We start from the raw sequence: 25768 nt of genomic DNA on the forward strand, positions 1-25768 counted from the left end.
AACTTGTAATGAACACAACTGACTGTTGGGTGTGCGGTCTTATGCCTCACACCACGGATAAAGGTATCCCTTATCTGGTCCTGCCATTCAGTCACAATGGTTCGGTATGGGCATATAGGACGATGTTCATATATGCACACGAAATCTACCCCCTGCGTTTTGTAACAGACAATCCTAGATAGAGTGCTCTAGTCAAGGGTATAGTAGACATGATTAAGGAAGGTATTTCTTATGAGACTATCCCGAGAGATGAGACACTGGTATACATAGGATGGAACATGACTGGATATGGAGCTACTCTGAGTGAGAAACAGCAAGCTAAGAGATCGTCCCCGATTTAGATTGTACCCCATCAGGGTCATCTGTGTCTGCAAGTTAATGACACGAATCACAGGGCTCAGTTAGGGAAGAGTATCTGCACTAAAACATATGTTTTTGGATCTCAGACTTGCCCCGCGTTTTTAGCAGCTAAGGGTACCTATTTCATCTGCCACGATAGAGCCTATACATGGTTGCCCCCTGACTTTTCGGGCTCATGTTTTGTTTCCTTCCTGTTGCCTCCCACCTACACAGCAGCGGCAGACTACCACAGGACAAGGATAGTTAGAGGTGTTTTGAGTGAAGAAGACACTGGAGGTCAAGAATTTGGGGACTTTGCAAAGGGTTTTCTGCCGTTCTGGGGATCCATGGCTAACAGCAGGAACATTAGGCAATTGACAAGGGTAGTTGAGTCCACCGTGATTGAAACTGCTGGTGCCCTTAGTAACTTGACTGCTGAGCTCCAGTCGGATCGACTTATGACTCTTCAGAACAGGGTCGCTTTAGATGTCATACTTGCAGACCGAGGTGGGGTATGCAGATTGATCCAATCTAGTTGCTGTATCTTCATCCCTGATAACGCTCCAACAGTGTACCAGGCCATCTCCAAACTACATAAGATCTCCGAATCTATTCATGTGGATAAAGGAGAGTGGTCGTTAATGGGATGGTTCTGGGAACTGATATCTGCCTGGGGATGGAAAATTCTAATGGTCATTGGGATGGTCTTAGCCATTCTTTTCCTGTTCTGTCTATGCATACAGTGTGCTCCTGCAATATGCGGCCTTTGCGTCACATCATGTGTAAGGAAGCCTGTATCAAGAGATGAACTGAGTACTAGAATGATGTTACAGCAACATCTCAATGACTTTAGGAATATAGATCTGGACTCAGATTAACATGAGGATAGATTAATTGCCTATGTAAGGGCAAAAGGAGGGTTTGTGGTTCTGAAGATTCTGGATTCATGTAATCGTTCTCTACTCGAGATTTAAAACTTCGTCGAAACATGACGAATTTGGTATCAAAAGACCGAGAATGACGAGCACACCATGTACATATATTTTTAGCATATTCGAGCGACGATTTCACCTCGAAATCGTTATTTGCGTTCTAAACCCTTGGCTTCCATTTATGTGTTGCCCTTTACATAGGCCTTAATCCAGCTGAATTCAATTCCACAAGGACACATACTCCTTAATCGACTTTTCTCTGACCTGTGCAAGTTGGAACCATTGCCCCAGGCCGAACTCGTTAGGTCAGTTCCCCTCCCAGTGGCGGAACAAGATAGCATCAAGGCTCAACAAGCCATAAAACCATTTCAGCGCGCACACCTGCCGTATCTTGCTCCCATCTGTCTCTACTCTTTTTGCTTCACTTACTTTATGGTGGGGAGGTGCCTGTTTTATTGGGGGTCCACCGATATCTGATGAAATGTTGGGCCTTGCCGGGTGATTTGTTGTGGGCAGCACAACGTGAAATATGTACATGTCATCATGACTCTGCTTTTCCTTTTGTAACCAAAACCTGTAAATGATATATCGCAAATTCGAAGAATGTTTGCCTGAAGCCGAATATTCTGTATAAAGAGAGAAGCCTGACTTTGTAAATTCGAGCAGTCTCCTGAGAATATACTTCCCCGTGTGTTGTTCTTCTAGGACACTTGTTACCTTGGTTGCAGCCAATAAATCGATCTTTGACTTCACCTAGAAGACTCTGAGTTTCTGTGGTCTGGATCAGGAAGAACCTGAGGTCTCTGGGTGTACCCTGACACCGCTGGGTTACCGGTTCTGTGCCGGTTCTTAAAAACCCAGTACCTCAGTTTGGGCATTTTCACATGCCATAGCCCCACTGACATTTTAGAGGGTAACCTGACCAGAGCTATTTTCTCCATTCGTTCACAAATTAAATTTTGGAAAACATTGCCCTTAAATGTGATGGCAGAATAGCTTTGAACCAAAATAGTACTATTACCCAGGTTGCTGTACTACTTTGCAAACCTCCCCCTCCATGATCCGACCAAAACGTTCCAAGACTGGAACTAACGACCTGTGACTACATTTGGAACAAAGGTCGCCATAGAATAGTACTCTGGAAATGGTGCACACCCACAGACAAAGGAAGGTTAGCAGTTCCAAACATGGAGCTCTACTATCTAGCCGTGCACAGGATCTTCTCTTTGTATCTGTCAGGAACAACAAAGTTAAAATGCCTTAGTACCAAAATGTAGAATTAGTGCTACAACGGTCTACAAGAGGACCTGCAATGATGCTTCTGCCTCCCGTACCCTGGAGGCGGCACATGGGTCACGCGGTACGGTCATACTGCGGTGAGACACACACTCGTTGACGTCTCATGGCACTGCTCCACACTTCATGGAGGACGCTTTCCATTAGTTATGTTTTCTGATGACGTGTCGTGCCGGCCCTGTCCAACAACAGAACTCCTTTAGATCCAAACAGACTCTTCCACTTTCTCACCGGAAGTGCAACGAGGCCACTTGGACACTTCCACAATACAACAGCTGGGAATGCACTTTTCGGTAAAAAAAGCACATTCCTTCCTCCTAATGAATCAAATAAACGTTTCACTGAAGAACAGGGGCCAGCTTCAATCGGTAAACAGCCGTTACAACGACTTTTTTACTTCGCGATACCATTACAACGCATGCATTACCACGCATGCGTTGTACATCGCAAAGTCATTACTACACATTTTTTTAGAACGCATTGTCATTTACCACTTATGCCTTTACAACAAATTTTGTTGTAAAGGTATGTATGGTAAATGACCATGCGTTCTAAATAACATGTAGACGATCCACGTCGTTGTAAGGACACAGAGGCTGTTCCGTTTCCTCACAACGACGTGCACCGCCCCTCAGAGACAACGTGAAGCAGGAACCACGAGGAGAGAGGAACCACGAGAAGTGAAAGGCAAGGGGGATTGGGCATGGGGTGGAGGTTTTTTTTCCAGGGTTTAGGGTAGTACAGTGGTCTTTGGGTAGTGTAGGGGTGCTGGGGGTAGTGTTTTAGGATTTAGGGTAGTGCAGTGGTCTTTGGGTAGTATAGGGGGTCGTGCTGGGGTACTGTTTTAGGGTTTAGGGTAGTACAGTAGTGTAGGGGGTCATGCTGGGGGTAGTGTTTTAGGGGTTAGGGTAGTGCAGTGGTGTATAGGTAGTGTAGGGGGTCGTGCTGGGGTAGTGTTTTAGTGTTTAGGGTAGTGCAGTGGTGTTTGAGTAGTGTAGGAGGTCATGCTGGTGGCAGTGTTTTAGGGTTTAGGGTGGTGCAGTGGTGTTTGTGTAGTGTAGGGGGTTGTGCTAGGGGTAGTGTTTTATGGTTTAGGGTAGTGCAGTGGTGTTTGGGTAGTGTAGGGGGTCGTGCTGCTGGGTGTATTTAGGGTTTAGGGTAGTGCAGTGGTGTTTGGGTAGTGTAGGGAGTCGTGCTGGGGGTAGTGTTTTATGGTTTAGGGTAGTGCAGTGGTGTTTGTGTAGAGTAGGGGGTTGTGCTGGGAGTAGTTTTTTAGGGTTTATGGTAGTGCAGTGGTGTTTGGGTAGTGTAGGGGTAGTGCTGGGGTAGTGTTTTAGGGTTTAGGGTTGTGCAGTGGTGTTTGGGTAGTGAAGGGGGTCATGCTTGGGGCAGTGTTTTAGGGTTTAGGGTAGTGCAGTTGTGTTTAGGTAGTGAAGGGGGTCATGCTGGGGGTAGTGTTTTAGGGTTTAGGGTAGTGCAGTGGTGTTTGTGTAGTGTATAAGGGCATGCTGGGGGTAGATTTAGTGTTTAGGGTAGTGCAGTTGTGTTTGTGTAATGTAGGGGGTCATGCTGGGGTAGTTTATTAGGGTTTAAGGCAGTGCAGTGGTGTTTGTGTGGTGTAGGGAGTCATGCTGGTGGTAGTGTTTTAGGGTAGTGCAGTTATGTTTGGGTAGTGTGGGGTGTCATGCTGGGGGTAGTGTTTCAGGGTTTAGGGTAGTGCAGTAGTGTTTGGGTAGTGTTTTAGGGTTTAAGGTAGTGCGCCCAACCAGCCACAATATCAGTGGACAAAGGGGATCCTGACTCTTTTGAACGCTCCGCCAATTGAATAATTTGGGTCAAGGGCCCTACCACGTCCAAGGCCTATCAATTCCTTTCTTGGGATCCCTCATGTACTTGGAGAAAAAGGTACATAGTTTCTCATCAATTTTAGGCGTGTGTGCCACCTTCCCCTTCAGTGAGAGCCTGGGGCATTCTTCCCTCATCCTATTCCTGACCTCCCTTTCAAGGAGTTGATTGATTTTCCCCACCACATACTCTGCCACTTTGGCATCAGGGATCCAATCCGCTGACCTAGGATGATAGCTTTGGGCAGGCTCAAACATGTCCGAGTGGACCCCGTCCCCAACCCGGGACTGAGAGGAGTGGGACTCTGGATGCCAGGGACGCCCCGAGTCCTTATCCTCATCAGAGGAGAAATCGTCCTCAGATAGACCCTCTCTCTCTAAGGGAAACCCGCCGTTGAGGTCTACAATAATGGTGTCGTCACAATTTTCTCTGGGCTCCTCCTCCTCCCGGCAGGGTGCATGTTTTAGCATTCTCGCACTCTTGAGGAAGGTCTCAGTAAGTTTATCAAATCCTTCCAAGTGCCCCGTATTATGCTTAACGGCCCTTTTATTCCTCATCTAGGAGATACTGGGAACCGCTACCACCAGATCTGGGTCATTGAACACCCCAGGGATGCTTTTCGCAACCTGATCCCTTAGAGGAGCCAGCGCCCTAGAAATAGCCAGAGAGAGAGCTTGGTCCACTGCTGGAGGGAGAAGTTGGGGGGCCATTCTTCCTCCACTTCCTGGTAGGAGGAGTAAAAATGGTCTTCTTGAGAAGACATGATAGCAGAGGGTGTTAGCACAGAACAAATGCCCTTAAAATCCTTAAGGCAGCCCCCTCGCCGGTGCTCCAACAGCTGGGCTTTCCCAAAGCTCTTATAAGAATAGACTGAGGCGCAGTACCAATTACCACCACCAGTTGACGCTGGTCACTAACGTGGCCATGTGGGGAAATCACCGCGTAGCGGTGTCAAAATTAAGCGAGGGTTGGTCGGGAATCAAGCGGACACTAAAGGAGTGACCGGATTCCCAAACGCGCGTAAAGACCAGCGGGAGCGCTAGACAGAGCTGACTCGCTTGGACCAGACGCGCCTGACAGGATCTCACCGCGCGCAGAGCGCACAGCGGGAGAAAATACTAGGGGGAGAACACTCTTGGGCAGGAGCCTGTTGCGCAGGGAATATGAAACAATAAAAAGGCAATAATGCTAATAACGTGCACAAGAAACCGCTATACAAACAGCAACAACGTCAGATTAAGCCAAGAATGTAAGGAATGCACTTAACTGACGAGCAGTGAAGAAAGAGGAAGCAGAAGGGACGTCACAATATTATATACAAAGGACTGTGATATGATTGGACTATAGTTGCCTTGGAGACTACCGCCCCCTAATGGTTCATGGGTAGTGTAGTCTTTTGTTTAATGTTTGTTGTGTTACGTTTTCTTTGAACTGCTATGCAAATAAAGTGAGGAAAGATATGCATAATCCTTGCATCAGTCCTGCCATAGAATTTATTAAACTTTATTCGATCTGATTTAGAAACATAGATCATAAATGTGTACATAAAAACAGTAAATCCTCTTTCCTAATACAATACAGTGAGAATTAATTAAAACCAGTAGGTAAACATGGGTGTTACAAAGCCCGGTTCAGAGCAACTTCAGGTTAATAGAATTGTTAAGTTCAATGTTTCGCAAGATCAATCTTATGTACTTCGTGCAAAATACGCAATAAGGGGTCCAAGTAAGATGTAACGCTCCAATACCTGAGCAGTCCGCACTATATAAAACTGCAGAAAAACTAAAAATAAAAAGTGTTTTCCACACTTCTGTCATCGGGCTATATGTGGGCTACATCTGGGTGATATTTGTGCTACATTTGGGCTCTTTTTTCTCTGGTGGCCATCTTGGGAGACTTATTTGTTATGACGTTTCCTAATTTCCTCATTTACTGCAGTCTCCTCAGTAGGAAAATCTTTCAGTTTTTTACTTTGATTCCATCAAGAAGGCATTCAGATGTGTCACACATTTGCCATAAATTCAGAATGTTAGCACTCTAGTTGTTCATTAGATCACTGTAGTAAAGCTATTGCTCACCAGGGAGTTAACTGGAAGTCTACTGCTGGTATTGAAAGTGATTGTTTCAGTCTGCATGTCAGAATTTTCTAATAAAATAGAAGAGGATTTGAGATCTCACTTAAAACATGTCCTCAATTTCCTTTCTGCAGCACTAACCATAATTTCTATGGCAAAATGAACCCCCTCATTGTGTTCCTTTTTAAATTGAATGTTTTAAGTGTTAACAGTTTATTCCAATCAAGATGGCTTCAGGTGTGCCATAATTGTGTCATAAGTAAGACTGTTAGCTCTCTAGTTCTTCTTTAGAACACTCTGGGAAGCTGCAGTAGAACACAAAGGCAATAACTGGCAGGCTGCTCCTGTTGAAATATAACAGGAAGATATTTGAGATCTCACTTAAAACATGTCCTAATGTTTCTTTCTACAGCACTAACCATAATTACTATGACAAAATGAACCCCCTCATTTTGTTCTTTTTTAAATTAAATGTTTTAAGAGTTACCGGTTTATTCCAATCAAGATGGTTTCAGGTGTGCCATCATTTTGTCATAAGTAAGACTGTTAGAGCTCTAGTTGTTCTTTAGAACACTTTGGGAAGCTGCAGAAGAACACAAATGCATCAACTGACAGGTTACTCCTGTTGAAATATAACAGGAAGATATTTGAGATCACACCTGAAACATTTCCTAATTTTTCTTTCTACAGCACTAACCATAATTTCTATGACAAAATTACCCCCATCAATTTTTCCTTTTTAATTTTAAATGTTTTAAGTGTTACCAATTTATTCCAATCAAGATGGCTTCAGGTGTGCCATACTTTTGTCATAAGTAAGGCTGTTAGCGCTCTAGTTGTTCTTTAAAACACTCTGGGAAGCTGTAGTAGAACACAAAGGAATCAACTGACAGTCTCTGCCCTTGTTGGATGTACATGATTTACTGAGAATGGCAGACTTCATTCTCACATGACTGAGAAAGATAATGTGAATTTACAGAAAAAATGCTCTAATTTTAGCTTCTGGAACACCTTCCAAAACTCTATGGGACAAACATGTGAAAAAATAGTTTTCTCTCAAACATGATTCATGATATCCCAGCAGAAGATTTTTCACAGGGTAAAATCACCTTAGAACACACCACAATTCCTGAAATTAGTATGGTACCATCAACAAATGTCTTCTAATGTAACTAAAGGCTGTTATCACCCTTTATAGTTCTCCTTTTGTAGTAAATCTTCCATTCACTACAATGCATTTCAATGGGGTGCTATCATGTATATTGGTCCCAAGATGGCTGCCAGCAATTCCAGGATGAAGTGCTGATAGCTAATCAGATCTCACAATGAGATGTGTCGTTAGGCTCCGCCCAGATATTGAAACGTTTTCTTTTTCTAATTTCTCATGAACTACTGAACGGCTGTAGCCATGTCTAAAGTTTCCTATGGAAAACTGCATGGGGAAAACAAGTTTTGGGACCCCCCTTTTTTCTTGGACCCGCTTGCCGAATCACCCTGAGAAAAAAGGGGGATCCCAAAACACATTTTCCCCATGTTAATTTCCATAGGATATTTTGCATTGAGCTACAGCCCGAACTGCTGAACGGAATTACCCCAAATTTGGCAAAAAGGTAGAGTTTGGTTCAGAAAGCAACCTTTTTTTAAAATGCTGTAAATCTGTTCAGTAGTTCAACTTAAAAAAATAAGAGTAAAAAAATCAATTTCCCATAGGAAACTTTGTGCAAGGCTAGAGACGAAACTAATGAACGGAATAACCCCAAATTTGGCAAAAAGGTAGTGCTTGGATCAGAAAGCGACCTTTTTTTTTTAAAATTGGGTAAATCCGTTCAGTAGTTGCTGAGAAATTAGAAAAATAAAAGTTTTGTTATCTGGGCGGAGCCTAAGTCCCGAGCACAAGCTTCCCTGTGATTGGCTGCCAACACTCCAAACCAGGAAGTGTTGGCAGCCATCTTGTGGCTCGGCAGAAACGAGTCGCTAGAAAACAGAGAAACAAAGGTATAAAACAAGAGAAGGGGGCAGGGCTTGCTCAGGGTCAAAGAAAGCATTTTATTTTAAAAATAATAGCGGGTACTCGCTGTGGCTGCAGGGGCACGCTGGGGTCCCCAAAGTCCCGGGGCTTCACTCATGTTGGGAGGTGGGTTGCGTGCCCCCCCCCCTTCCTGGAGCCCTCAATGTGAGTATAACTTTGGCGTCGTTTGACGAATCTTTACGAATTAATCAGCTCCTATCTTGAAAGTTTAGGGGTGATTGGTCAAGGGGGGGCCGAGAAAAAAGGGAGGCCGAAAAAGTGTTTTCTCAATGCTTTTTCCATAGGAAACTATAGACAAGGCTACAGGTCAAACTGCTATAAGGAATTATGCCAAATTTGGCAGGGAGAAAGGTCATGGTCCAGAAAGCGTGCTTTTGTTGAAACGGTCTAAATCCGTTCAGTAGTTTTTGAAATATTAAAGGGAAAAAAATATATATATCTTGACTGTGCCTGACTCCCAAGCACGTGCTTGTCTCTGATTGGCTGCTAACGCATCAAACCAGGAAGTTTTCTATGATTGGCTGCTCGAGGGAAAATATAAAAGAAAGGTCCCGGGGCAATTTAATATACCAGAACTCTGTCTGTGTGAGATACCCCTTTCATGCTGCATCTCCCCACATCAGCAGGTAACGCACCCTTTTCCCCCATCAATTGCATACCTCCAACAACATTCTTGGGCCCGCAAGTCTCCCTCTGTGAACCACTTGTTGGCTCACAGCTCTTCAGGTGCGAGCTCTCTGGACCCCAGTTGTATCTGTGAAGCCAATACTGGAAATATACTGCAGGTCTCTCTCTGCGAGATACGCTCTTCACGCTCCCTCTGCCCACATCACTGTTCCGCAGCTATCCCTTTGGAAGCTGACGACCCGCCTCTTTCCCTATACCAGTCGGCCCACAGTTGTTCCTCCTCAAGCTGGCCCGCAGCTCTCCCTCTGCAAACTGCCGGGCAGCGGCTCTCCCTCTATGAGCCTGCAAGTCGGCTCTCAGCTCTTCATCTACGAGCCAGCCGGCTTAAAAGTCTCTGAGAACAGATACAATGGAGGCAGCGATCATACAGGTCAGACACCCAACACTGCTTCGACATCGCCCAGCAGGAGCTCCTTGTCCGCAATCCCCCCTCACCCCCAACCCCCACAAACAAATTTGACAGTCATGTTAGGGAATCTGGAACTTAAAAAATTGGTTAATGTTGGACAATTATTAATATGAAGATGCTTGTGAGGTTTGACAAATAAGAGTCTTAGTCATGTATGGATTTACATATAAAACATTTTATTAAAACAAAACAACAACAAATAAAACTATGTACAGTCATGTTGTGTCATCGTTGGACCATTTGTGAATCATAGCCTGCAAGACAAAAAGAAAGATAAGATGGTGCGTCATGCATCCAGCAAGGGAGAAAGAGTGAGAGAGAGGAAGAGAGAGAAAAAAAGAAAGAGAGAGAGGAAGACAGAGAAAGAGTAATATAATAGGAAGAGAGAAAGGGAAAAAACGTGTGAGAGAGAACAAAAGAGAGAGAGGGAGAAAGAGTGAGAGAGAGGAAGAGAGAGAGAAAAAGAGGGAGAGAGAGGGAGAGAGAGAGAAAGAGTGAGAGAGAGGAGGAGAGAAAGAGTGAGAGGAAGACAGAGAAAGCGAGAAAGAGTGTGCGAGAGAGAGGAAGACAGAGAAAGAGAGAAAGAGTAAGATACAAGGATAAGAGAGAGAGAGAAACAGTGTGAAAGAGAGGAAGAGAGAAAGAAAGAGTGAGAGAGAGGAAGAGAGAGAAGGATTGAGAGAGAGGAAGAGAGAAGGAAAGAATGAGAGAGAGAGGAAGAGACAGAGAAAGAGAGAAAGTATGAGAGAGAGAAAGGAAGAGAGGGAGAGGGAGTGTTGACACTGGAGAAAATCTTCGCAGCTCACCTTTGTGCCTCCGGTGTGTCTCCAACCACGTGCCGGGACATAGTACACCCTCAAGTTTAGTCATCTGAAAGATAGTATAGAATTAGTAATTGCAGAGTACATACAACAGCAAACGCCTTATTCTCTGTTTCGCCTATGCGCACTCAGGCTGCTGCAGCCCATCCACTTCCACTGCTCGGAAGTGTCTGTGCGCTCTTGTGCACCCAGGCTGCTGCACACTATCCGCTCCCTCTGCCCAGAGGTGACTGCCCGCTGCTGTGAAAAGAAGCCTCTCTGCTCACCTTCCGCCACCGGCGTGTGTGTGAGATGGTCCACCACGTGCCCGAAGCAACTTTCTCAGGCGTTGGCAGGATGGCCATGCATCATCGCAGGTTCTACATGCATTCAGCTGTGATGATGTTGGGGGGACGTCGATTCGTGAATCATAGCCTGTTAGATAAAAAGCAAGATAAGATTGTGTGTCATGCGTCCATCAAAGAGAGGAAGAGAGATAGAGAGAAAGAGAGAAAGAAAGAGTGAGAGGAAGACAAAAAAAGAAAGAAAGAGTGAGAGGAAGACAGAGAGAAAGAGATAAACAGTGAGAGTGAGAGGAAGAGAGAGGGAATAGGAAAGAAAGAGTGAGAGGAAGACAGAGAAAGAGTGAGAGAGACAAAGAGAGAGAAACAGTGAGAGAGAGGAAGCTAGGGAGAAAGAGGAAGAGAAAGAGGAAGAGAGAAACAGAGGAAGAGTGTGAGTGAGAGTGAGAGAAAGAAAGAGAGAGAGAAAGAGTGAGAGAGAGGAAGAGAGAGAAAGAGAGAAACAGTGTGAGAGAGAGGAAGAGAGAGAGAAAAAGAAAGAAAGAGTGAGCACAAGACAGAGAGAAAGAGAGAAACAGTGAGAGTGAGAGGAAGAGAGAGAGAGAAAAAGAAAGCGAGACAAAGACAAAGAAAGAGAGAAAGAGAGAAAGAGTGAGAAAGACGAATTGAGCGAGAAACAGTGAGAGAGAGAGGAAGAGAGAGAGGAAGAGGTAAAGAGTGTGAGAAAGAGGAACAGAGAAACAAAGGAAGAGTGAGAGGGAGAAAGAGAGAGAAAGAGATAGGAAGAGAGAGAGAAAGAGAGAAACAGTGTGAGAGAAAGGGAGAGAGAAAGAGTGTGAGGGAGAGAAAGGAAGAAATGGTGAGAGACACTGAGTGCCCACACTGTGCACAAAACCCTCACAGCTTACCTTTACGCCACCGCTGTGTCTCCAACCACGTGCCGGGACCTACTGAAACTCTCAAGCTCCCACATCTGAAACACAGTACAGCATTAGTAATGACAGAGTATATACGACTGCGTACGCCTAAATAGCTGTGCCACCTCTGTGCATCTAGGCTGATGCACTCAATCCACTCCCGCCGCCCACAAGTATGTGCCCGCCGCTGCGCACCCAGGCCTTACTGCTCACCTTTTCACAGACAGGGCACCCTCCATATCATGAAGCCCCACTGCGCAAGCCAACAAGTCTTACATTTGGCTTTGCGTCTTGATTTTGCAATGGCAGAGGACATACTAGTGCACCCATCATCATCACAGGTTGCACACCCGCTCAGTACTTGCGGTGCTCCTAACTCAGTGATCAGTGAGGCCACGCACGTGGCGGTATGCCCCCGCTGTTGCATGGCTCAGGCCTACACTGCGGTCCACCAGGGCACACAAAACATGAGGTGTCCGGACCACTGGGACGGGCTATCACCGTGGTGGTGTGACTGTGCCGACCGCAGTGTATCCGGTGCGAGCAACTCTAAAATGGCGTAGTGCACGTGCGCTCAGTCTTTTTTATTAGAAGGGTCACGTGTCCTGTGACGCCTGTGCTGGATGGGTGTGGTGAGGGTGTATACCAGCCATGAGGGAGTGACTGTGGCATACTGACAACTAGACGTGTAACCAGCCATTGGGCCATGTAGCGTTGTTGTCCTTCCCTGTAAGCGTAAGCGGAGAAGGCTGGCCTGGCGTATGCCAGTCCTGCGTGAGGTTGTGAGGAATGACTCCGGAGCTATGGGCGCGGCTCCGTCGTGAGCTCTATGAGGAATCAACTGATGCGGGAAGTGTTGCCAGATTGGGCTAGATCACGCACAATTAGGCTATATTTCTCCAGATTGTGCGTTAGAATTTTGGTTTCTAGTTGGCAGAATATAAATATATATACAGCGCTCCAGCAAAGTAGTATGTTAAAGCGCTTTATTAGACAAATATTTACTTGGCAGCCTGCTGCAACATCAATTCCAATGCATTCACCGCCTGCTTGACGCTGTCCCTGCCCCTCCTTCCTTAGATTAGCAATATTGAGCTACTTTGGGCTACTTTTTGGTTGGCTTTGGGCTAGAGAATGCTTACAAAATCTGGCAACTGTCACGCGGGTCGCAAGCGCCAATGTGTCACTCTGTGAGCCAAATACCACAACATGGCCAACATGGAAGGTACGGGGAATCACTGACCCTACATTAATCCATAGTTACACACAAGAAAGATGGTGGACATGACACATCTGTGTGGATATGAATGTGTGTTACACATTCAGTGGAGTGTTGCAGCTGTAACAATACAGTGCCAAGTAAAGTTCAAGTTTCAGTTTTTGGCACATGGCGGGTAGCCAATTAGAGACAAGCTCGTTGTAGGAGTTAAGCTGCGCCAACATATGTACTTATACAATCACTCCGCCAATCCCCACGCACTTATAAATTCACTCTATACTCTGCTTGCAGTACTCTAATGATCCAGTCTCTACGTATGTACTTGTAGAATGACCGAGACAAAGTTACATCACCACAGTTTTCCCCCACTGTCAAAGGTAAGTTGGTTGCATACGCTGTCCAGAGCACAATGTAATGTGGTAGGGCCCAGGGGCAGGATGTTGCATACATAATGAACACACAGACACAAATAGATAGTGGAAGTGGGTATGGGCACGTGCACGCGACTCCTTTTTATTACCAGGGTCACATGTTCAGTGACGTCTGTGCTCGATGCGTGTGGGGTGAGTGGAAGCCAGCCCTTCGGGAATGGTTGGTGCTGGCAACAAGTACAACAGTAATCATTGCATCAGATGCAGAGATTCAATCATAAAGGATCAATGATTTGTGCCTCACTAAGGTAGGAGCACAGATGTGAAATAATACACAAAAGGTTCTATCGTAAAGGGTCCATGACTTGTGGTACACTGAGGTAGGGGCACCAGATGTGAAATTATACACAAAATATTGTATCATAAAGGGTCCATGAGTTGCGCTGCACTGAGATAGAGGCATCAGAAGCATTTAGTGTGTGCACAGCCAGCGATGATGCGTGGTGCGGGCGAGCCGCACTGGGAGCAATGTGTGTTGCCTACTGGACTGCGTCATCTGCAATTGCGACTTGATGTGAATTGTGAGCCCTGCTATCCGCTGTGTACATCGAAGGCAGTAGTCAGCACACACATCGAGGAATGCTTTTAGTCACTTCCTCTTGACAAAATTTGAGGACATAGACTACAATTCTCTCTGCAATAAATAAATCATGTCTCAATTTAAATTGTGAGTTCTGCTGACCGCAGTGTAGGTGTATGGAACAAAAGATGAAACATTTATGAAATACACTGATGAAATCTTGGTTCTTCTGAGTACAGATGTAAAGTATGGTATTCTGAAGCTGGAATCTGAACTGGTTGATCATCATATTGTCCACTTTTTCCAGTAGGGAACAGCTGTGGAAAACAACGACCTTCCAAACTTTTTTCTCACGCACTCATGGGAGTTCCTTTTGCTTTTTTCATCTGGAACAATTTAATAGTATCTCCTATCAGTTCTTTGAATGTAAAGATATTTTGTAGCCTTTTGGACTTTCCTGACATCTACTAACTCTTGCCATATTTTCTGACTCTTTGTGGGTACACCATTAACAAGAATGACTACAGGTTCAGAATCTTCTCTTTCTACACCAACACTTTCAACATTTTTCTTAAAATCTAAAGGTAAATATATAACTCTTCCTTTTAAACCTCTTTGTAGGTCTGTTGGAGACAGCTTACCTGTTTTAGGCTGCATACGAATTGTAGCCTGTAAAGGGTGCACAGATTGTATAAGGATGACCTCATATGTATTTAAATCTTTAAGTTCAGGAGGTATATCTACTAATTCTAAGTCATTATGGACAGCTGTTGCTGGCATTTTGTTTTCTTCTAACTTATTGTAACAATATTTACAAATACACTGTGAAGTACCTAATTCAAAACAACCTTCCACAAACAGATAAGCAGCAAATTCTTTCCATTTATCATTGTTTTCCTTTTCACTTTTTTAAAAACACTCCTACATTCCTAGTTTCAATTTTAGAATGAGTACGTCGTCAACAAATACAAACATAGTTGGGATTTTCACCAGAAACTACTCTAAACTTTGTTATTTCTTTTTCAAACTTCACATCAGTACTATCTTCCATCTCTTCTTCAACACCTACACTTATCAAACTTTTACTTTCTCTACACTCCTGTTGACCAGCAAAGAAACGTAACTCTATATCATCACAATTTGTTTACATCCAACAATGAACAATGCAAAAGAGCTGTATTAATTTCATTTAGACATAATGCAGTACTTTTCACGTAGTATAATCTTGTAACTATCTTTTGCATTTCTGAACGATGTACTGCTAACATTCTTAAATGATGAAAACAACTTTGACATACTTTCCTAGAAAGACAAGCCAGAGAATGACCTTGCAACACTGTATTTTTTCTCACTTTGCAAGGATCCAGTCCTTGTAATATCTTAATCATTTGTTTCACAGTTTTTCTTCCATATTGTCTTCAGAAATTTAGTAAAATATCAATAGATTGTTGACGTATACTACAAATATTACTACAATCCCATGTATACACTGGAGCCTGGGTACGTCTCCCTTGAACTTCCTCAGCTATTACTTGTTCCACATTTCTAGGACCTATCTTTTCTTTTTCAATTGGAGAGACATTTTTCACTTCATAACAACGACCACGGGTATCAACTGCATGCAGTAATCTATTTTGTTGAAAATAACAAAATATTGTATCATAAAGGGTCCATGAGTTGTGCTGCACTGAGCTAGTGGCTCCTGAAGCACTCAGTGTGTGCGCACCCTGCGATGATGCTATAATCGATATAAAAAAGGTTCTTGAAGCAAGGATACTACAACGATAGTATGTAAGTTTTAGGGACGTTGTAGTTAGTTGCCTACTGCACTCTGTAATTAATGAATTAAGACTCCATTTTAATTGTGAGCCCTGATGACTGCAGTGTAGGCCGGAGGCAGCGGTCAGCAAGGGCCCACAGCCACGTGACATTGAGTTGAGCTGCACAGTTATTGGCAATTCAACGTGTGTGCAGCTATTGATGATAAGTGGTGCTCTGAGTTAGTGGCACCTGAAGCAACCAGCGTGTGCGCACCCTGCGATGATGCGTGGCCTGGTTGGGCTGCACTGGGAACAATGTTGTTTGCCTACTGAATTCTGCCTTAATAAGTCTACATGACAATGACTTATGGTGCAGTGAGTTAGTGGCACCTGAAGCAGTCAGCGTGTTCGCACCCTGCGAAGATGCGTGGTCCGGGAGGGCCGCACTGGGAGCAATGTCTTTTGTCTATTTAATTCTGCCTTAATAAGGCCACGTGGCGATGACTTATGGTGCAGTGACTTAGTGGCACCTCAAGCACTCAGCGTGTGCGCACCCTGCGATGGTGCATGGTCCGGGCGGGCCGCACTGGAAGCAATGTCTTTTGTCTATTGAATTCTGCCTTAATAAGGCCACATGGCGAGGACTTATGGTGCACTGAGTTAGTGGCAACTGAAGCGTGTGCACACCCTGCAATTATGTGTGGTCCAGGCGGACCGCAGTGGGAGCAATGTCCTTTGTCTAATGAATTCTGCCTTAATAAGGCCACGTTGCGTTGACTTCTGGTGCACTGAGTTAGTGATAGCTTTGGCGCTTAGCGTATGCCCACCCTAACATAACATAACATAGCACGTGTATTTGTAAAGCTCACATTCACCCCAGCAACGGGGCATCTTGGCACTGAAATAACAGATGTATATTGTTACATGAGGTCGAACACAGGCCCCTGCAATGGATGCATTAGTCCACTGAGCCATCAGACCCGGCAATGACACAGGCCCCTGCAGTGGCGCCATTAGTCCACTGAGCCGCCAGACCCCGGCACCCTGCGATGATGCGTGGTCTGGGGGGCGCACTGGGAGAGATGTGTCTTGCGTACTGGACTGCGTCATCTGCAATCGCCACTCCATCTGAATTGTGAGCCCTGCTGTCCGCAGTGTAGATCGTAGGCAGTAGTGTGTACAGACATAAGTAAGCGGTGCTGTGCCTCTGGGTTCTCAGGGGGCCTGTGTCGAGGAGGCCCGCGGTCATGGCAGCAGCTACGCGGCAGGGTGAGGGCCGCCGCTCTGGAAACAGTTTGGCCTTCTCACAAGTGAACCATGCTCAGAGCTCCGGCCTATTTAGTCATACTCCTATATTGGAGTGGCGTACGTTGGACAAGCCCACTCTGCTTCTGCTTCAGGGGGGGACAACACAGCTACATGACTGAGATCTTGAATGGATGATTTAGTAAGTGCACGACTGTCTGTATAAGTGAGTGATTAAAAGTGTCTTAGTGAATGCATGGGTTAGTGACTAAACTGTAAATGTCTGTATCAGTCTGTCAGTTGGTGTGTAAGCAGTTGCATGGGTTGGTGAGTAGCTAAATGAGTGTCTATATGGGTTATTGATTGGTTGTCTGAGTATCTGTATGGGTGCCTGAGTGTCTGTGTGGGTGGGTGGGGGGTGTGTGACTCTGTGCATGGATGTGTGAATGGGTGATTCACTGGGTATATGGGTTCAAGGGTGCATCTGTGAAGGACTGTATGGGTGGGTAAGTGTGTGTATGGGTGTGTTGCTGAGTGAATGGATGTCTCAGTCATACATGTGTGAGTAACTACATATGTGAAAGGAGTATATGTGAGTGTTGGAGTATATAAATAAACTATATGTGAGAGTGAGTGATTGTGAGAGTGGCTGTAGGAACGAGTGTGTGGTCGTATCAGTGATTGTATAAGAGAGTAAGTATGTGTTAGTATATGTATGAATAAGTGAGGTGGTGGTTGCATAACTGTATAGGTGAGTAAATGGAAGTGTGATGGACTTTTTGCATGACTGACTAGGTGTGTGAGTAATGCTATGGATGAGTGGCGGTGTGTGAGTGTCTGTGTAGGTGTATGAGTGTATATGATAGTGCTGTCCTGATGAGTGACCGCAAGTATGAGTGACTGTATGGGTGAATGAGTGGATGTTTGTGTCGACTTAGGAATCAGTGAGTGGGTGTGTAGCAACTGGTATTGGTGTGTCTATGGTTTCGAAAATGGTAGTCTGTATTTTAGAGTAGGTGTATCAAAGGTTATAGTAGGGTGTGAGGAGGTGTACCAGATTATCATGTGGATGATGTAATCAGTGATGTCATCAGTGATGTCATTTGAGATGTCATAAGTGATGTCATCAGTGATGTCACTGACCATGTCATGAATGATGTCATCAGCAGTGCATAGCGGGGGCGCGAATTATAGTTAGCTGAACTAACTATAACGGCCAAATTTCTCTTGTTTTGAATGAGTGAAATGTCCAATTAACTATAACTTCCTGTTATAGCAAATGGCAATGTCCCGGGGGTGGGCACATTGCAGGAGCCAGCCCTAGGGGGTGGTGGTCGCCAGGGCCATCTGGGGCTCCTGAAGAGGGGCCGGGCAGCCCCCCTCCCATGTGTTTAAAGCCCCGGGGAGGTGGTGGTCCCCGGGGCCTGGGGGTCTGCAATGGAACCCCGTATTTGAATATTTAGCGTCCCGGGGAGGTGGTGGTCCTTGGGGCAATATGGGGGGACAGGAGCCCCCCACTTTTTAAAATTCAATTTAAGCCCCGGGTAGGTGGCAGTTCCCGGGGCTTGGGTGGCCCAGGAGGCCCCCCACCCATATTAAGAAATGCCAAGGGGAGGTGGCGGTCCCTGGGGCAGCTTGGGGAGCTGCGTGCTCCTGCACATAATGAATAAAGTCCCGGGAAGGTGGTGGTCCTCTGGGCTGCAGGAGCCCCCCCCACGCATTTTATTATAAGCCCCGGGGAGTTGGTGGTCCCCGGGGCTGCAGGGGGGCTGCGTGCCCCCGCACATAATGAATAAAACCCCAGGGAGGTGGCAGTCCCTGGGGCTGTGGGGAGCTGCGTGCCCCCGCACATGATAAATCAAGCCCCCGGGAGGTGGCTGTCCCCCGGGCTCGTTAATTATTTGGACATTGCCCCAGGACCTGGCCCACCCGGGGGCTTATACAAAATGAAGTGCGGTAGACCGCACTTCGTTTTTTTTTGGTTTTCTCGTCCGGATTCACGCACCCAGCGCAAATTCAGCTGATTATTATTATTTTTTTAATGCTTTTTTGGGCCCTGAGGGTCCCTGTGGGACCTCCTCAGCAGGCCTAGGGAGTCTGGGTGTTTGCACCCTGCCCCCTTTTCTTATTTTTTTATCTTCTTTTTTCAGATTTTTTGTGACTTGGTTACGAGTCACAAGGTGGCTGCCAACACTTCCTGGTTTGGAGTGTTGGCAGCCAATCAGAAGTCAGCTCATGCTCGGGAGCAGTCGCAACTCCTCCACAGGGCTCAGATATCGATATTTTTCTTTTTTTTAAATTCTCAGGAACTACTGAATGGATTTACACCACTTTTAAAAAAGGGCGCTTTCTGAACCAAGGACTACCTTTTTGCCAAATCTGGTGTCATTCTGTTCAGCAGTTTGGGCTGTAGCCTGTTCCAAAATTTCCTATGGAAATGAACATGGAGAAAACGCGCTTTGGGACCCCCCTTTTTTCCCCGCTTGACGAATCACCCCCAATCTTTTAAGACAGCAGCTGACCGGAGCGCCCCATTAGTTTAGAAAATTTTGCTTAAGATATTGGCAAATCAAAAAACACTGTTCCTATGGAATAAGGTCCTAACTATAACTACCTAGTGGCGACCATTTATATATATATATATATATATATATATATATATATATATATATATATATATATATATATATATATATATATATGCAAAAAAAGAAGCAGAGAACTCTGGGTAGTTCTCAAGTTTAGGTGGAAAGCAGTTCCTGTATAGAGCACTCTCAACACCAGCGACACTCTAGATCTGCTCACCTCAAATGTCTGCTTTTCTATCAAAGTCTTTAAGAATAGGATTAGCACGTACCATCCGCATTGAGATAGAAAGGGACAAGCCATTTCTACAGCAAAGTCTTTAAGCATACGACTAGCACTTGTTCACTGGCAGCAAGGGATTAAACATGAAGAATGCTGTCACATGATTTTATTTTTGAATTAGCCCCGCCCATTCAGGCTTACGGGAATTCTGTTATTTTTAGTCTTGCACATTGCTACCCCAGTGGGTTTCCTGTTAGTCCCCAGTTCATGCAAAATTTAAAAAACCACAGTGGGTTGGCTTTGGCAGTCCTCACACAATCTCTGCCAACAACCAATGACTCCAGGGGGGATCTCACAAGTCACAGGCACCACAACATCATGGGCTTGGATCCACCGTTCCACGGCGGGTAATTTCCACGACTGGCCCATCCGTCTAAAAATCCATCACAATCAATTGCTCCTTTAGGAAAACGCCTCACTTGGAAAGATTTCACTGCTTTCCTGAAATTGCAGCGGGAGGGGCAGCTGCAAAATGCCACAATACTCAGCCAAACTCGTTTCGGGCTTGCACCCTTGTTCACTGGCAGCTCACTGTACAATTATTATTTTACAATAATAGATATATAGTTTATAGTTATTTTCTTGGAGGGGGAACACATGACCCTCCTCCTGAGGCCTGTCTTGGCCATGGGGACCCCATCCCCCATGGCCCGGCCTTATTTATTTTTATAATAATGTTTTGTTTTTTAAATACAAAAGGGCCCCCTTCTTTCCTGGGCCACTTTTGTCCCCTGGGAACCCATTCCCCCGGGCCAGCTCTCACTTTGGCGACCGGGGGGGTTGCCCCAATGACCCCACGGTCCCAGACGGCTCCCAGCCTTCTGCGGGAGCCGGCATTGCTTTTGGACAAACGAGCTGCTGACATGTAGCTCCTCTTGCCCAAAAGCAATTCTGATTTGCGTCTTGGAAGCGAGAGCAGGTTTCCTGCTCTCTTTTCCAAGAAGCAAAGCAGTGTTTGCTATGGCAGGGCAGGAACGGTGCTCCCGCCGTGCCATAGCAAATGGCAATGTCCCGGGGGAGGGTACCCCTGGACATTGCAGGAGCCGGACCCTGGGGGATGGCAGTACCCAGGGCCATTGAGAGCTCCAGGAGGGGGATGGGCGGCCCCGCTCCCTACATTTGCACAGCACAGGAGGTGGTGGTCCCCAGGGCTGTGGGTCGGCAATGGACCCCTGTATTCGCATAATTTGTGCTCCGTGGAGGTGGTGGTCCCCGGGGCAGTGTGTGGAGGGGCAGGAACCCCCACACACTCGTCTAATTTTATTTGAGCCCCGGGGAGGTGGCAGTCTACGGGGCTTGGGAGGGCCCGCAAGGCTTTCTCGCCCCTATTAAAACAAAGCCTCGGGGAGGTGGCGGTCTCCAAGCCAGCGTGGGGGGCAGAAGATCCCCACACATTTTTTTTTTAAAGTCCATGGGAGGTGGTGGCCCCTGAGGCTGCGGGAGGGGTGTGGGCCCCCAGCAAATTATGAGCAAAGCCCCAGGGAGGTGGCAGTCCCCAGGGCTGTGCCATAATTATAAGTTGCCTCCGGACCTGACCCACCCGGGGGCTTAAAACAAACGAAGCGCAGGAGCGCACGATTCATTGTCCTATAACATTTTGTCCGGATTCGCGAACCCAGTGCGAATTCAGCTGATTCTTTTTTTTAATCCTTTTTTTGGCCCTGGGCGTCCTTGTGGGACGCCCTGAGCAGAGCTAGGGGGTCAGGGTGTTTCTACCCTGCCTACTTTTCTTGTTTTTTTATGTTTTTTTCTACTGTTTTCTTGTGACTCGGTTACCCAGTCACAAGATGGCTGCCAACACATTCTGGTTTGGAGTGTTGGCAGCCAATCAGAATTGTGCTTGAGAGGATTCGGAATATCCTCCTTGGTGCTCAGATATCAATATTTTAATTTTTTTAATTTCTCAGAACTACTGAACGGATTTACACCATTTTTTAAAAAAGCACGCTTTCTGGACCAAGACCTACCTTTTTGCTAAATTTGGTGTAATTCCATTCAGCAGTTTGGGCTGTAGCTTTGTCTAAAGTTTCCTATGGAAAGTAACATAGGAAAAACGAGGTTTGGGAAACCCCTTTTTTCTCGTCCCTGCTTGATGAATTACCCCCAAACTTTTCAGACAGGAGCTGACCTGAGCTGGTCATTAGTTTGGAAAATTTCGCGAAGATTTGTCAAACGGCGCCATAGATATTGGCAAAAGAAAAAACATTTTTTGAATGGAAACTCCTTCTCATCTTGCTCACTTCTCTCAGCGAAAGAAAGAGCATGGACAACAGTAGTTCGTTCTGCTGGCTATTTCATTGTTGCTCGCAACAGATCGCAGTAGCCATGACACGTTTCGTTCCTCACAGGGGACTTGATCACATCACGCACTTTCAGCAGGATGAGTTGCTTAACTACCATTTTTTTTTACTTTTACCTCGTGATTTTCTTAAAGTGACATGTGCATTGTTGAAACAGGGTTGACCATAAATATAGAAATAGTAATGTTAAAATGGTTTCACATTGAATGGTTTCTTTTTAAGCCATAGACTTCAAATGTTTCATGCAAACTGTGCGTATCAATGTATAAATAAATAAATAACTATATAGTTAAATACATAAATATATGAATAGATACAGATGCTCGCACATTGACAGAACTGTTATAAAATAACAGTATATATACCTAAAATCAACCTTTAAAAAGCCTGTGTTTTTGCTTTAAAACAATAAAACATTGAATAAACATTACTACATGTAATTATTCATTATGTTTACCAAATAATCTGATATATATATATATTCTTCAACAAAGCAGTCCAAACCAAAGGGCGCACTATAGCACAGTCGGTGCACTCATCGGGGGTGTACTACCCCTACAACCTTGTCAGTCACCAAAAAGATAACGCTGCACTCGCCATACGATACAGCCAGTAACTTTATTTAGTTAAAGAGTAACTCAGCTCAACTCTCCACCTACAAGTTTCGACCACACTGGTCTTGATCACAGTAAATATATATAAATTCTATACTTACTTACCTTTCGATATTTTGTCCTTCAACATTTTGTCCATGACATATGAGATTCCTACCTCGATATTTCGGGGGCATACTGGTGCAGAGTAATGGATGAGGATAGACAAAAAAACTTCAGCAGACCACCAACATACCCCAGCTTTTTCAGCCCATTTCAGTCATAATGTGTCTAGCTACTTGCAAAGGCAGGCCAGATTGCCTTACCAACTGTGAACGTCATTCTATAGTCACTACGCAGTTCCGTTGACTTACATCAAGCTACTGAACCACCAGCTCTGTGGAGAAAGTCATACAAAGCTTATATTTTCAAGTAAAGCAGCTACCATTTAGCCCACCACCAATGAAATCACAGGTTGCTCTGATATCAGGGGTATATATTTCACTCCCGCACATTTATGCTGGCTCATCTTCCCTTCAAATTCACAGTAATTCTCACAATCCCAACAAATATTATTTATGGTATTTCCTGATCACTTGCTCTCTCCTTAGGATGAAAAGACTGCTAGAGCTCTGCTTGCTGTCCGGCCAATAGAAGATGCGATGATGTTCACTGTGTTGGTAATTTTTTAAAACGTCATTTGCTGTGTTCCTTTATTTTGCAGATGTGGTCTTACTGTGTCTTGTCTCTCCTCATCCATCTGTGCCTCACCCAACAGCTCACTCCTGTTAAAGTCTACATTTTTCATGAAAATTGACGGCAGCTAACGTTGAAGAAAATGTGCCCTTACATTAAAAAATGTGTTTCATTGTGTCAGAACCACATAGAAAACAATAGAAAATGATTCTTTAAAACAAGATAAATAGGTTTTGGAGTTTTAAACCGTAGGAGAAGACGCCTTCTTGGGCATGTAAAAAATCAACTGAAGCTTAAATAAAGTAGTAGGCCCTCCTACCTACTGTGCTTAAATGACTATGCCTGAAAACGTCTTTTGACTTCTGTTTAACATCTAAATAAAATGCCTTTTAGAACTGCTGACCTGATCATCTGGCTGCAAATCGTTCATCACTTAAAATGTGCTGCTCTAAGGTAAATGTCATTTCTTCGTTTCCTCACACTATATGATTTCCTTATTTCTCTAAACAATGCATTTCACTATATTTTATAATGAACAGAGTATTAGTAATGTTAAGCTTACTGAAGGTATTGTTTTGCATGGTTTGATCCAGACTTACTGATAGAAATGTTTAATTGCTTTAGACTAGCCTTTGTCCACACAATGGCATACTGACATCAGGTAATAGAATAGGCCTGCAAAGGTTCCCATGAGAACCTTCCCTAATGTACTTAGTGCAACACATTTAGAAACTTTTAGATAACTGCTCACCAGTGTGGATGCTTACCATTGGAAAAGGGAGGAGAGAGACGACAGACCATCGGAAGACCCGTTTTCATTGGTCAAGAATGACTTAACTGTGCTAATTGTTGCAAATATTTTGTGTTCCTAATTAGAGAGACAGCGAATTTTCCATGAGTCGATTCCATTCTATCCACTGTGACCCTATGCTTCAATTCCTCAATGCTTGATGCAGTGTACTACTGCTCATGGTGATATCCTTTTACTCTGACCCTTTGTGAGGAGACTTTCTCATCGTGTTGACCATAGATACTGCTGTGGTTAAATTTCTTTTGATTTAATAACAGTTGCTACTGCAACTTGTTGGGGAACTCACCTGAGTTTTCGAAACTGAACTTAACGGGAAGTTTAACGGGAAGTTTATTCTTTGACTAACAAGAAGCTCCGGAATCTTTCTCTTTTTCAAAGAGAACTCTTTAAGGGTTCTTATTTAGGTTAGGACTGTTATGGAACACATTTTCTATTTCATGCTGACTCTAACGAAACCTTTTTTTTTTTAAATTTTATTTTCATTTTATTATCAATACATGTATACAACAATCAACTACAGTCTTCTCCGTGTAACAAAACCTTTTCTTGATATTATTGTTATCTAACTAATCTGAATACAAAGGATAAAATAATACTAAGCTGATAATGAGAAATAAAGCTTTAAAATGATCTCAAACCTCTCATCATGGACTGAACATTAAGATACTGAAAGTTGATGATTCTACTTGAAATTTTATTTATTACAGCTCCGTTCAATCAAGGTGGAAAAGATCCATTTGCCTGAAGATAGAGGAATGCAACAAAATAGGAGGCAGTTGTTGTAAGTGTTTCAGGTTTGCACTGGTCATCATTTGGTCTTCCAGATTTTGGGTGCTGACACCCCTCTGTGTGAAATCCAGAGCATGTGTGCCTGTGTAACGAGAGGTAAACACCCGGAAGTGCAGGATGCTGGCAGAGAGGCAGGTGTTACAGTGACAGCAGACCTTGGCATTTCGAAAGCTGTTTATGGATTTTATAGCAAGCAAGAGAGGGCAAGGGTGGGGCAGGAGAATAACTTGGAAAAGAAATGCAACTTAGATTCTCATATCTATGGCAAAATCACATTTCATAGATATTGTTTAGAAACCAAGTTTGTTTTATGAGTATATGTCATGCAGACGATTACACTGTTACCTATGACTGAGTCTGAAGTTGTGCTGAGGGACACTTTGTATGAATATATAAAGGGTGAGTAGGCGTATAAATCAGTCATTATTTCGTCATTATTTACCAAGTTCAATGTGCAGGCCGAGCCTTAGCTCCTTATCCAGAGCACATCTTCCGGATGGTATGGTGTAGCCGCATTAGTGCTCTACTGGACACAAAAGGTTAACAGTCCAAAGCTCAAGATTAGTTACAATTTAACACATTAGATTTAGAAGTTTCATTCTTCCTTTGTAAGGCTCATGTGTCTTACACCTTGACAATCTACACAGAAAATGGGCTGATTGTACATCTTCTGTGAGAGGTCAAGTGTTTATTCACTTCTCTACAATTTCATTGATCGAGGAGACAGATGTCAAATTGCATTGGTGTTACACAAATATATATTAGATTACTATAAGAAATGGGGGTATTAGTTGAGGGGGGTGAATACTATACATGCCTGCATTTTAGAAAAGGTAAGTGGAAAAATTTCCAAACAAATTGGGGGAAACTTATTTTCCCCATTGACGTCTATTAAAAAATAGGAC

At 44.5% G+C, this 25768-nt stretch overlaps 1 long non-coding RNA gene across 2 annotated transcripts in view; it reads left to right on the top strand.

The window, feature by feature from the left end:
• The window catches only part of LOC144772584 (uncharacterized), a 66566-nt gene extending 41718 nt beyond the window's left edge, over window positions 1–24848 (top strand). The window contains exons 2-4 of one of the 2 annotated variants that reach the window (XR_013599808.1): window positions 23179–23247; window positions 23657–23716; window positions 24782–24848. This is a non-coding gene — a long non-coding RNA (uncharacterized LOC144772584). The remainder of the gene's footprint in view (window positions 1–23178; window positions 23248–23656; window positions 23717–24781) is intronic. The other variant, XR_013599809.1, reaches the window with a different exon arrangement.
• Window positions 24849–25768: the final 920 nt, after the last annotated feature.

The sequence above is a fragment of the Lissotriton helveticus genome, chromosome 1_1 (assembly GCF_964261635.1).
Source record: "Lissotriton helveticus chromosome 1_1, aLisHel1.1, whole genome shotgun sequence".
In the NCBI taxonomy this organism is placed as follows: domain Eukaryota; kingdom Metazoa; phylum Chordata; class Amphibia; order Caudata; family Salamandridae; genus Lissotriton; species Lissotriton helveticus.